The sequence below is a fragment of the Erpetoichthys calabaricus genome, chromosome 14 (assembly GCF_900747795.2).
Source record: "Erpetoichthys calabaricus chromosome 14, fErpCal1.3, whole genome shotgun sequence".
Taxonomy (NCBI): domain Eukaryota; kingdom Metazoa; phylum Chordata; class Cladistia; order Polypteriformes; family Polypteridae; genus Erpetoichthys; species Erpetoichthys calabaricus.
Genome location: NC_041407.2, coordinates 106,063,884 through 106,078,939, shown reverse-complemented (window position 1 = coordinate 106,078,939; position 15,056 = coordinate 106,063,884).

Genomic DNA, 15,056 nt, shown 5'->3' with positions numbered 1-15,056 from the left:
GATGGAAACAAAACAAATATGGTGCCAACCTTGATGGATGTGTAAAACGATTCAATCACATTCGGTTCTGCCTTCTTTGGCACACCATATTGGCAAAGGTATCGTAGGGGTGATGGCAGCAATTCCTGTTCAGTGTTTCACCATAATTGTTTCCAGTGTACGAGGCTTGATCGAGGAAGAAATCCAGAGGTGGCAGGTCCGGGGAACGAGGTAGCCATAATCCCTTCGAAATTACCCAACTACAAAAAAACGATTCACTTTGTGCCATGCTGCAAGTTGACGTGTGGCAGGTTGCCCCATCTTGCTGGAAATAACCGTCACTGATCTCACGGTTGTCAAGTCAAAAAGAGACGCCATGACTCCCTCGTTCGTACATTTATCCAGGAATACCGCGATCGTCATTATTAAGACAGTAATGCATCATAACTCGCGGTCCCTGCCCATTAGAATCCCCCTGTAGACTGATCACAAGCAGAACACTCAGTTCTACCTGCCCACCTAGTCCGGTTATCACAGAATGAATGTGGAGTGCCCACCCATGTGTCCTGCTCAACAAAGAAGTCCCCCCCCCATCAGACCTCACTCATCTCAGCCCATAGCTTTCTTAACTTGACTTCCATCTTCCAAAAATCCAGGCTCAGTAGAGTCAATGCCATCCTTCTTCTGCAAGTCATCCATGCAACTCATTCAAAAATTCTGCTTTCTAGTAGCTTCTGGAAACACTGCCCCCCCACCTTTATTCCCAAATAATCTAAGGACCACCTGCACCCATGGTCTTTTACAATGAGTGAGAAGTTCTTATCTGGGCCACCTGGGGCACACTCTGCTCTTGCCTGTCACCTTCTTGGAACTCAGCTGGTGTCAAGGCTAAAAGAACATGCGGGGTGGCACCATTGTTGGAAAACACGCCATAATGGGCAGAGGGAGTGAAGCCTGCTGAAATTCACCAAAGGGTGTTGGCTTGTGCAGATCACGAAGCTGTTTGGGTAGCCATTCTCTTTATGGTACGCCCCGCCCCCTCGCCCAAGTCATTCCGCTACATGCAGATCCATAGCTGATATCCTAATGTGCAGCAACACAATGTGATCTGTCAATCTTCTGTGATGAAGGAATTTAAATACTTGGGTTCAACAGTCCCAAGAAATAGAGAGAGCATCAAAGAGGTGAAGAAGAGAGTGGACTGGGTGGAGAAGAGTGGCAGGAGGGATTTGTGACAGACGAGTACCTGCAAGAGAGAAATAGAAGGTCTATAAAATGGTGGTGAGATCAGCCATGTTCTGTGTTCTGGAGATGGTGACAATGACAAGAAGACCGGAGGCAGAGCTGGAGGTGGCCAAGTTGAGGACGCTACGATTTTCGCTCGGAGTAACGAGGGTAGCCAGGAGTAGGGACGAGGATATTAAGACGGTCAATACAAGGACGACAGTTGGGTGACCAAGTGAGAGACATGAGATTGAGACGGTTTGGGCACGTGAAGAACAGAGATGAGGGGTACATTGGGAAAAGAATGTCAAGGATGAGCTCACCAGATTTGGAGAAGGCATTCGACCGTTTCCCTCGAAGCATCCTGTGGGGTGTGCTCCAAGAGTTCGGGGTACAAGGAGCGTTGTTACGTGCCATTCAGTCCCTCTACAGGAGGAGCAGGACCTTGGTCCGCATTGCCGGTAATAAATCGGACTCTTCTCCTGCTGAGGTTGGACTCCGCCAGGGCTGCCCTTTGTTACCGATTCTGTTCATAAGTTATATGGACAGAACTTCTAGGCGCAGCCAAGGAGCGGAGGGGGTCTTGTTCGGTGACCTCAGAATCTCGTCTCTGGTATTTGCGGATGACGTGGTTCTGTTGGCTTCATCGGACAGTGACCTCCAGCTCTCAGTGGAGCGGTTCGTAGCTGAGTGTGAAGCAGCGGGGATGAGAGTCAGCACCTCTAAATCCGAGGCCATGGTTCTCAGCTGGAAAAGGGTGGAATGCCCTCTCCGGGTTGGGAGCACAGTGCTGCCTCAAGTGGAGGAGTTCAAGTATCTCGGGGTCTTCTTCACGAGTGAGGATAGTGGTCGACAGACGGATCGGTGTGGCATCCGTAGTAATGTGGGCTCTGCAACGGTCCGTCGTGGTGAAGAGAGAGCTGAGCCAAAAGGCGAGGCTGTCGATTTACCAGTCGATCTATGGTCCTACCCTCAGCTATGGCCATGAGCTTTGGGTAGTGACCGAAAGAGCAAGATCATGGATACAAGCGGCCAAAATGAGTTTTCTCCTCAGGGTGGTTGGACTTTCCCTTAGAGATAGGGTGAGGAGGTCAGTTATCCGGGAGAGACTCGGAGTAGAGTCGCTGCTCCTCCGCATTGAGAGGAGTCAGTTGAAGTGGTTCGGGCATCTGGTTAGGATGCCCCCTGGACACCTCCCTGGGGTGGGGGGGTGTTCTGGGCATGCCCCACTGGGAGAAGGCCACGGGGGCAGACCCAGGACACGCTGGAGGGATTATATCTCCCGGCTGGCCTTGGAACACCTCAGGGTCCTCCCAGAGGAGATGGAGGAGGTGGCCGGGGAGAGGGAGGTCTGCGCTTCCCTGCTTAGGCTGCTGCCCCCGCGACCTGACCTTGGATAAGCGGTGGATAATGGATAGATGGATGGATGGATGGGCTCACCAGGCCAAAGAGGAGGTTTATGGATGTGGTGAGGAAGGACATGAAGGTAGTTGTGGGGCAGAAAGTAATGTCAAAGACAGGGATAGATGGAGATGGATGATCTGCTGTGGTGACCCCTAAATGGGAGCAGACGAATGACAAAGATGAAAAAGAAGAACTGCAATAGATAGAAGCTGACACAACACGTTTGCAATGGCTTATGGGAAGTTCGATCACACACAGTGCAGCACGTTCTTCCGTTAGCCTCTAGTTGAAGCCGAGGTCAGATGAACATGGACGGGTTCTTCCATTGTTGAACAACGTGGCGTAGAGGGAGTGCACCCTGCTGAAATTCACCAAAGGGCGTTGGCTTGTGCAGATCAGGAAGCTTTTTGGGTAGCCATCTTGTGCAGACTTTACAGTACGCCCCCCCAAGTAATTCCAGAACGTGCAGATCCATAGCTGATATCCTAATGTATAGCGACACAATGTGATCTGTCGGTCTTATTTGATGAAGGAATTTAAATACTTGGGTTCAACAGTCCAAGGCAATGGAGAGAGCATCAGAGAGGTGAAGAAGAGAGTGAATGCAGGGTGGACTGGGTGGAGAAGAGTGGCAGGAGGGATTTGTGATAGACGAGTACCTGTAAGAGAGAGAGGGAAGGACAACAGGATGGTAGTGAGACCAGCCATATTATATGGTCTGGAGACGGTGGCAGTGACAAGAAGACTGGAGGTAGAGCTGGAGGTGGCCAAGTTGAGGACGCTACGATTTTCGCTCGGAGTAATGAGGGTAGACAGGATTAGGGACGAGGATATTAAGAAGGTCAATACAAGTACGACAGTTTGGTGACCAAGTGACAAATGCAAGATTGAGACGGTTTGGGCACGTGAAGAATAGAGATGAAGTGTACATTGGGAAAAGAATGTCAAGGATGGGACCACCACGCCAAAGAGAAGGTTTATGGATGTGGTGAGGGAGGACATGAAGGCACTCGGTGGGGCAGAACGTGATGTCAAAGAACTGCAATAGACAGAAGCCGACACAACACAACATGTTTGCAATGGCTTATGGGAAGTTCGATCACACACAGTGCAGCACGTTCTTCCGTTAGCCTCTAGTTGAAGCCGAGGTCAGATGAACATGGACGGGTTCTTCCATTGTTGGACAACGTGGCGTAGGGGGAGTGCACCCTGCTGAAATTCACCGAAGGGCGTTGGCTTGTGCAGATCAGGAAGCTGTTTGGGTAGCCATCTTGTGCAGACTTTACAGTACGCCCCCCCAAGTAATTCCAGAACGTGCAGATCCATAGCTGATATCCTAATGTGCAGCGACACAATGTGATCTGTCGGTCTTCTCTGATCGAGATTCATCAGTTACACTTGCTCTTCCCACCTTAAACTTTTCCGCCGATTCATAAAGTTTTCATTGCATCCTGCCGTTTTCACTTCCCTACGGAGCCAACATCAGGAGGTTTCACTCCCTCCATCGTTCAACAGTGGTGCCACCCCAGCGTGTTTGTTTGACCGTGGCTTCTACTAGATTAGCAGGAGAGCGATGCACAGTGTGTGTTTGAAATACCCATAATCCATCACGAACGAGCGCTTCTATACATTGCGGTAACCACGGAATATTTCAATTTGCCTTTGCTTTTTGATTTTCCCCTCGTATTATAGCCTCACAGATTCTGTTTCTGTCAGTTATGACCTGAATGGTGAAGTCCTGGGAGAGCTGGGGGGACCCTCATTAAGTTCCCCATTACTACTGTCACACGTGTGCATGGGAGGGCTTAACTAATTGTAGTACCATGCCAGACCATAGGGTGGCGAGCTGCACTAACTTTCACTCTCCATCCTCTACAGACTATCCTAGAGAAATCCCACTAGGTACTGACGCCGTGGATGATGTCAGTTCCGGTAACAGTGCCATGGATGATGTCACTTTCATTCCCAAAGACGCCACTTCTGGTACCGGTGCCATGGATGATGTCACTTTTGGTCCCGGAGATGCCACTTCCGGTTCCGGCGCTCTGGCTGATATTGCTTCCTGGCTCGACAACATCACTTCTGGTTCAAGTCCAGATGACGTCACTTCCGGTAATGGTGCCATGGATGACGTCACTTTCAGTCCCAAAGACGCCGCTTCTGATATCAGTGCCATGGATGACATCACTTCCATTACCGGTGCCATGGATGATGTCAGTTCCGTTACTGGCGCCATGGATGACGTCACTTTCATTCCCAAAGACGCCACTTCCGGTAACGGTGCCATGGATGATGTCACTTTTGGTCCCGAAGATACCACTTCTGGTTCCGGCGCTCTGGCTGAGGTTACTTCCTGGCTCGACGACATCACTTCTGGTTCCGGTCCAGATGATGTCACTTCTGGTAATGGTGTCATGGATGACATCACTTTCATTCCCAAAGATGCCACTTCCGGTAACGGTGCCATGGATGATGTCACTTTTATTCCCAAAGACGCCACTTCCGGTAACGGTGCCATGGATGATGTCACTTTTGGTCCCGAAGATGCCTACTTCTGGTTCCGGCGCTCTGGCTGATGTTACTTCCTGGCTCGATAACATCACTTCTGGTTCTGGTCCAGAGGACATCATTTTCGGTAATGGTGCCATGGATAACGTCACTTTCAATCCCAAAGATGCCACTTCTGGTATTGGTGCCATGGATGACGTCACTTCCGGTACCAGCGCCATGGATGATACCTCTTCTGGTACTGGCACCATGGATGACGTCACTTTCAGTCCCAAACACACCACTTCTGGTATCAGTGCCATGGATGACGTCACCTCTGTTACCGGTGCCATGGATGATGTCACTTCCGGTACTGGCGCCATGGATGATAGCTCTTCTGGTACCAGCGCCATGGATGATGTTACTTTCAGTCACAAAGACGCCACTTCTGATATTAGTGCCATGGATGATGTCAGTTCTGGTAACGGTGCCATGGATGACTTCACTTTCATTCCCAAAGACGCCACTTCCGGTAACGGTGCCATGGATGATGTCACTTTTGGTCCCAAAGACACCATTTCCCATTCCAGCGCTCTGGCTGATGTTTCTTCCAGGCTCGATGACATCACTTCCGGTCACGGCCTTTAAAGCTGCCATTCGACGTAACTTGAATCAGTTCTGTTTTGGACTCCAACTTGTAAATGACTCAACAAAAGTAACCCTTTTGCATCCAAGGCATAATATACGGGTGGCTGCCCCAAAACCTTTTGATGTCTGTGGACTGTTCTTGTGACACACACAATAGGGTTACACCTGTAAACGGGGCTCCGTCCCTTTCCAGCTAATCCTGTGCCCACTCTTCAGTTGAACCCAACGAGTCACACTGTGGCATGCCAAGCCTCACCGTCGGTTCACAAGGAGCTGTTTTTCCAGAAGCAGCCAGAACTGCTTCCCACCAGTGTCGAAGACTAATCGCTCTCGCGGATCCTGGCAAAGCTCCCAAACTGGAGTCCAGACGGTCGTCGGAATGACTCACGTGCCGCCGAAATCCCTCGAGGTTCTTCCTTATCATTTTTAGCCATCTAATAACTCCAAGAAGGTGGAATCCACCAGCAGCACCATCTCCGCCCCAGTTCATGGACGTGGCGCAGGAAGTTATTAACTGCCGAGATCAAAGGCACTGGACAGGATAAACATTCCACCCTCCGACTGGCTCCGCAGGCAGCAGCCCCGGCTTCCTCCCTAATGGAGCTCCTTCATCAGAATCCACACATTGCCGGCACATGAGGTTGGCCCGGGGGGCTGTCCGCTTCTCTATCTCTCCGTCTGTGTGTTTCCAGCATGAGTGTACAAAAAGTGAGCCCTTCTCTGAGGTGCCAGGGAGTATAAAATAGAGACATCCCCTTCAAAAAAAAAAAAAAAACAACACATGGGGGGCTACCACTGTCCCCAACAGGTCACCGCTCTCTACATCTTGTTGGTACCCAGCAGGCTTTGATCATCAATCAAGTCCCACTTTACCGAAGGCGTCCTGGCACAGATGTGAAGTGCTGCACTTTGAATATGACGTGTGGGGCTGGGAAAGGGCTGGCTGGCACTGGCTGGAGGGCATCTCAGACTTATCATCGATACACAATTACATCTAACCACAACACAGCTGACATGTTCAAACCAGGCTCACCGCTATTAGGGGGGCACTCGGGGTCAAGGCATAGCCACAATCTGTAAGACTAACACGGTGTTATGGAAGGCTGGGTACAGTGCTTATAAAGCTGGGGTGCTTCGTGTGGTTGGGGAGGGCTGTCCAACTGATCATCTGCAAATAATGCCACTTTGCTTGCCCCCACAAAGCAGCTGATGTATTCAAATGAGTCCCCACACATTTGCACTGTAACCACTCATTGGAATCTATTTGATGATGCAGGTAACCATAAAATGCTTTGCATTTGTCATTTCAACAGATGGCATGTCACAAACATTTGTAGGAATAAAATGCATCACTAAGTGTGTGTGATGCACCATCCGTTGGAATGACAAATGCAATGCATATGTGCCTATTATATGTCACTTGCTATGGAATTCATAAACACAGCAATGCATATGTCTCTGTTATATGTCATTTGATAAGGCATTCATAAACACAGTGTTAATATTTGTGGTGCGCCATCTGTTGGAACCAAAAATGCCATGCATATGTCCCTGTTATACGTCATTTGGTATGGCATTCATAAACACAGTGTTAATATTTGTGGTGCACCATCTGTTGGAACCAAAAATGCCATGCATATGTCCCTGTTATACGTTATTTGGTATGGCATTCATAAACACAGTGTTAATATTTGTGATGTGCCGTCTGTTGGAATGACAGCAATGCATATGTCTCTGTTATGTGCCATTTTGAATGGGCTTCCTAAACACAGTGTTAATGTTTGTGATGGGCCATCTGTTGGAATGACAAATGCAATGCATATGTCTCTGTTATATGTTATTTGGTATGACATTCATTAACCCAGTGTTAATGTTTCTGAAGTGCCATCTGTTGGAATGAAATTTTGAATGGGATTCATAAACACAGTGTTAATTTTTGTGATGTGCAATCTGTTGGAATGACAAATGCAATGCATATGTCTCTGTTATTTGCCATTTTGAATGGGATTCATAAACACGGTTTTAATATTTGTGATGTGCCATGTGTTGGAATGACAAATGCAACGCATATGTCTCTGTTGTATGCCATTTTGAATGGGATTCATAAACACGGTTTTAATATTTATGATGTGCCAACTGTTGGAATTACAAATGTAGTACATATGTCTCTGTTATATGCCATTTTGAATGGGATTCATAAACACGGTTTTAATATTTATGATGTGTCAACTGTTGGAATGACAAATGCAATGCACATGTCTCTTTTGTATGCCATTTTGAATGGGATTTATAAACACGGTTTTAATATTTGTGATCTGCCATCTGTTGGAAGGACACATTAAATGTATTTCATTACTATAAATATTTGTGCTGTGCCATTTGTTGGAATGACAGTGTGAGAATAGGGTGTATGGCTTAAATATTCATCCATTCATTTTCCACTGTCCATCCAGGACCGGGTCGCAGCAGCAACTGTCTTAGCAGTGAGGCCCACATGTCCCTTTCCCCAGCCGCACTTGCCAAATCATCCTGGGCAGATGACTTCAGGCCATGTGGGAGATGTAATCCTCTCAGTGATCTCTGAGTCTTCCCCGGAGTCTCCTCCCAGCTGGTTGTGCCCATAAAACCTCCACAAGGAAGCGTCCAGGTAGCATCCGTATAAAATTGGCCAAACCACCTCAGTTGGCTCCTGTTGGTGCGGAGGGTCAATGGCTCTACTATATTCTGAGCCCCACTCAGATGTTTGTGTTTCTCACCCGATTTCTAAGGGAGAGCCCAGTCACCTTGTGAAGAAACCTCATTTCTGCCCCTGGCACTCATGGTCTCATTTTGCTGGTCTTTACCAATGCACCACTGCATCAATGGCTTATCATCTACACGCAGTCCTGCTTTCCTTGTCCAGAAAACATAGTCAATGTGCTCAACTGAGGCCCTGCACTACTGGGGGGCATCAAGGGACAAAGTGTAAAAGGACCACAAAAACTTTGACACAAACCAGCGGGCACAGAACCTTTTCAGGTCAGGTTTAGTGTTTTAAATTGAGATCCTTAACTTGGTTGGCGTTGGAAGAAATGGAACCGACTGGATCTCACATGCAGTAAGTCGCCTTGGATGAAGATGTCAGTCAAAGAAGATACGAAAATAAAGTGAAATTATTAAAATGAAGTCCTAAACTCTCACAGGACATCCACAGCCTGTTATACAAAAGATGGCATGTATACTTTGTGGGTGGCACGCTTGTCAGGCTTGGACCACCAGCATCAAAGTCCTTAAATTTAAGGTGGTATGAATGCCAATCCTACCACGGGGTGTCAGCCACTGGATCATAGAGGTGACAGTAGAGGCACTTGATCATGAAAGCTGCTCGCCATGGGCTCACACCCAGTGCCCAAAATGCCCCCTGGGAGTGCTGGTGTGCAGCGTCATTAACAGCTTCATTAATAAGGGGGGCTCAGTAAGAGCTCTCCATATGGGCAGTCCCACCTACAGTGTGCGGTTGTGGCACAGATTCGGTTCTTACAAGTAAGCGGCTTTGTTTAAATTCCCAGTGGGTGGGCATTGTGTTGGCAAGAGGACGTGGGAAACTAAAACTCAGGGAGGAGGAAATCCATTCCCAGACGTCAGCGTGTGGCTTCTTGTAGTCCCAGCTTGACTGTTTACCAGGAGATTTGAAATCCTCATGAAATGTGAAAAACAAACAAAACAAGAAGAAAAAAAGACGACTGTCTCAGCCGGTGACGTGAGAAACCCCCGGCTGTGACTAAGGACACTCAAGAGTGTCACATTTAAGTCTTTTATTTTGCTGTCCTGAAAAAATTATAAAAGCATCTCTGAAATCATTTACAGCCCCAATCCTACAAATGTTGGGACAGTAGAGACAATGTGAGTAAAAACAATAAAGGAGACATTTGAAAATGATATTCACCCTGCACTCTACTGAGGACACTCCGTCAACACAGCGTTTGATGTTTACTGTGAGGACTTCATTGGGATTCTGGAAATCAACACACGAGTCAAATCTGATAAAACACACTCTGATAGGACGTCGAGGGGTCAAACCGTGTCACATGACCAGTTCGTTTAATGACATTTAATAAGTGTGTGGGCACCGATGGCACAAGTTGGTTAGGTTTAGATAGATAGATAGATAGATAGATAGATAGATAGATAGATAGATAGATAGATAGATAGATAGATAGATAGATGTGAAAGGCACTATATAATAGATAGATAGATAGATAGATAGATAGATAGATAGATAGATAGATAGATAGATAGATAGATCTGAAAGGCACTATATGATAGATAGATAGATAGATCTGAAAGGCACTATATAATAGATAGATAGATAGATAGATAGATAGATAGATAGATAGATAGATAGATAGATAGATAGATAGATCTGAAAGGCACTATATGATAGATAGATAGATAGATAGATAGATAGATAGATAGATAGATAGATAGATAGATAGATAGATATGCCTGAAAGGCACTATATGATAGATAGATAGATAGATAGATAGATAGATAGATAGATAGATAGATAGATAGATAGATAGATAGATAGATAGATATGCCTGAAAGGCACTATATGATAGATAGATAGATAGATAGATAGATAGATAGATAGATAGATAGATAGATAGATAGATAGATAGATAGATAGATAGATAGATCTGAAAGGCACTATATGATAGATAGATAGATAGATAGATAGATAGATAGATAGATAGATAGATAGATAGATAGATAGATAGATAGATAGATAGATAGATAGATAGATAGATAGATATGCCTGAAAGGCACTATATGATAGATAGATAGATAGATAGATAGATAGATAGATAGATAGATAGATAGATAGATAGATAGATAGATCTGAAAGGCACTATATGATAGATAGATAGGTAGATAGATAGATAGATAGATAGATAGATAGATAGATAGATAGATAGATAGATAGATAGATAGATAGATAGATCTGAAAGGCACTATATGATAGATAGATAGATAGATAGATAGATAGATAGATAGATAGATAGATAGATAGATAGATAGATAGATAGATAGATAGATAGATATGCCTGAAAGGCACTATATGATAGATAGATAGATAGATAGATAGATAGATAGATAGATAGATAGATAGATAGATAGATAGATAGATAGATAGATAGATCTGAAAGGCACTATATGATAGATAGATAGATAGATAGATAGATAGATAGATAGATAGATAGATAGATAGATAGATAGATAGATAGATAGATCTGAAAGGCACTATATGATAGATAGATAGATAGATAGATAGATAGATAGATAGATAGATAGATAGATAGATAGATAGATAGATAGATAGATAGATAGATAGATAGATACTTTATTAATCCAAGGGGAAATTCCCATACTCCAGCAGCAGCATATTGATAAAAAACAATATTAATTGAAAAGTGATAAAAACGAAGTGCAAGTTATAAAGTTCAAGGGGACAGAGTGAGGCAGGTATAACAGACAATAACTTTATATAATGTTAACGTTTACCCCCCCCAGGTGGAATTGAAAAGTCGCATAGTGTGGCGGAGGAACGATCTCCTCAGTCTGTCAGTGGAGCAGGATGGTGACAGCAGTCTGTGGCTGAAGCTGCTCCTCTGTCTGGAGATGATCCTGTTCAGTGGATATGGTGGATTCTCCATGATTGACAGGAGTCTGCTCAGTGCCCGTCGCTCTGCCACAGATATCAGACTGTCCAGCTCCGTGCCTACAATAGAGCCTGCCTTCCTCACCAGTTTGTCCAGGTGTGAGGCGTCCCTCTTCTTTTTTCTGCCTCCCCAGCACACCACTGCGTAGCTCCCCAGTGCACTCATGCAGCACTCCCACCACCATGCTTGACTGTAGGCAAGACGCACTTGTCTTTGTACTCCTCACCTGGTTGATGCCACACACCCTTGACACCATCTGAACCAAATAAGTTGATCTCGGTCTCATCAGACCACAGGACATCCATGTCCTTAGTCTGCTTGTCTTCAGCAAACTGTTTGCGGGCTTTCTTGTGCATCATCTTTAGACAAGGCTTCCTTCTGGGACAACAGCCATGCAGACCAATTTGATGCAGTATGGTCTGAGCACTGACAGGTGGACCCCCCACCCCTTCAACCTCTGCAGTAATGCTGGCAGCACTCATACGTCGATTTTCAAAAGACCATCTCTGGATATGACGCTGAGCACGTGGCACTCAACTTCTGTGCTCGACCATAGTGAGGCCTGTTCTGAGTGTCAAACCTGTCGCTGTGTGGTCTTGGCCACCGTGCTGCAGCTCAGTTTCAGGGTGTTGCCAGTCTTCTTATAGCCTATACCATCTTTATGTAGAACAACAATTCTTTTTCTCAGATCCTCAGAGAGTTCTTTGCCATGAGATGCCATGTTGGACTTCCAGTGACCAGTATGAGAGAGAGAGTGTGAGAGCGATAACAGCAAATGTAACACACCTGAGACCTGGTAACGCGAACGAGTCACATGACACCAGAGAGGGAAAATGGCTAATTGGGCACAATTTGGACTTGCCTACAGTCAAGCATGGTGGTGGGAGTGCTGCATAAGTGCACTGGGGAGCTACAGTTCATTGAGGGAACCATGAATGCCAACATGTACTGTGACATACTGAAGCAGAGCATGATCACCTCCCTTCGGAAACTGAACATGATAACGACCCCAAACACACCTCCAAGACCACCACTGCCTTGCTGAAGGTAAAGGTGCTGGACTGGCCAAGCGTGTCTCCAGACCTAAACCCTATTGAGCATCTGTGGGGAAGGTGGAGGAGCGCGAGGTCTCTAACATCCACCAGCTCCGTTATGGAGGAGAGGCAACCTGAGAAGCTCATGTGAACTCCATGCCCAAGAGAGTTAAGGCAGTGCTGGAAAATAATGGTGGCCACACAAAATATTGACACTTTGGGCACAATTTGGACATTTCTCACTTAGGGGTATACTCACTTTTGATGCCAGCAGTTTAGACATTAATGGCTGTGTGTTGAGTTATTTTTGAAGGGACAGCAAATTTACACTGTTATACAAGCTGTACACGGACTACTTTACATTGTGTCACAGTGTCATATGTTCAGTGTTGTCCCATGAAAAGATAGAATCAAATATTTATAAAAATGTGAGGGGTGTCCTCACTTTTGTAAGTGGACAGAACTGGACTTTTGGGCTCAATTAGACTTCATTTAGACCCGTAGACCTCAATTGTGCTAAGGCGTGAGATCATGAGATCTGTTTATGCTCCTGCAGCCCAGCTTGGACCCTCAGAATGCTTACATTTCTAGTGATGTGTAAGATACCACTGGGACCCTTTTGAAGATCTCCTGGGGATTAAACCATTTGGACAGCTCTGAGCCTTCCTAGGAGTTCAATTACAAAACAGAAGAAGTTTGGAGCCACTGGGACTCTTCCTACAGTAGAGTTGGCCATCCATTCAAACTGAGTAACTGGGCAAAGAGGGAATGGGTCAGGGTTGGTGACCAAGAGCCCAATGGTCACTCTTGTAGAGCCTCAGAAGTACTCTGCTGAGATAGGAGAATCTGTCAGAAGGATCGCCATCTGAGCAGCCCTCCATTTATAGTAGAGCGTCTAGACAGGAAAATGACAACCTGTTTTGGACTCTGAGACCATCGGGGAAAAGATTAGACAAAAATCAAACTCTTTCATTGGAATTGCAAGAACTATACGTCTGGGGAAGACCAGGCGCTGCTCACCAGCCACCTAATGTGAAGCACGGTGACGGTGGTGGCAGTGCAGGGACAGGGACACTAGATCGTCAGAAATGAGGGAAAGATGAATGCAGCCAAATTCAGAAGGGTCAGTCATTAAAACCCCCCCACACCCCAGAGAGTCCCTGTCATAGAACTTGAAGTGACATGAAGGATCAGGACCAAGAGTCAGTGGGACAATAAGGGAGGCAGACACAGCTAATGTACAGTGGGTACAGAAAGTATTCAGACCCCCTTCAATTTTTCACTCTTTGTCATATTGCAGCCATTTGCTAAAATCATTTAAATTAATTTTTTTTCCTCATTAATGTACACACAGCACCCCATATTGACAGACAAAAAAAAGAATTTTTGAAATTGTTGCAGATTTATTAAAAAAGAAAAACTGTAACCAGTGCATAACGTCCTCACAGGTGGTGCAGTGGTAGTGCTGCTGCTTTGCAGTAAGGAGACTGTGGAAGATTGTGGGTTCGCTTCCTGGTTCCTCCCGGTGTGGATAGCGCTTTGAGTACTGAGAAAAGCGCTATATAAATGTAATGAATTATTATTATTATTTATTTCATGAAACGGCCAGCCCATGACCAGACCAGAGTCTGTGGCCCACTGGGCATTGCCCGAATGCTGATGTCACATGTGATGAAGACCATGGAGAGGCTGCTGCTTCACCACCTGAGGCCACGGGTCCATCACACCCTCGATCCTCTGCAGTTCGCATACCAGGAGAAGGTGGGAGCGGAGGATGCCATCATCTACATGCTACACCAATCCCTCTCCCACTTGGACAGAGGTAGTGGTGCTGTAAGAATTATGTTTCTGGACTTCTCTAGCACCTTCAACACCATCCAACCTCTGCTCCTTAATCAAGGACTTTGTTAAATGGTGTGACTCAAACCACCTACAACTGAACACCAGCAAAACAAACCGAGGTGCCTACTGGAGACATCTGAAAGGCCTTAAGAATTGTAATACCACGCCAGACCAGGGGGTGGCGAGCTTCACTAACCATCGTTCTCAATCTTCTGCAGACCATCCATGTGAAATCTTCCCGGCGCCATGGATGACATCACTTTCCATTTCCGGTGCCAGTGGTGACGTCACTTCCGATCCTGGTGCCATGGATGACACCACTTCCATTTCCAGCACCAATGAGTATGTCTCTTCCCAGTCCTGGTACCATGGATGACGTCACTTTCTGTTTCTGGCGCCAGTGATGATGTCACTTCCCGGTCCTGGTGCCATGGACGACGTCACTTTCCATTTTCAGCGCCAGTGATGATGTCACTTCCTGGTCCCAGCGGCATGGATGACACCACTTCCGGTAAAAAATACACCATTTCCAGTTTCCGGTGCCAGTGATAACGTCAATTCTGGTCCACAGGATGCCACTTCCAATCCCGGGCTTTAAAGCCAGCCATCTTTTCCTGTTACATTCAGTTCTGTTTTGGACTTGAACCTGTGATCATCTCAATCAATTTTTAAACCCATTTGCAGCCCAAGGCTCAGTAGACAGGTGACTGTCCCAAACCTTTTTATATCTCTGTGG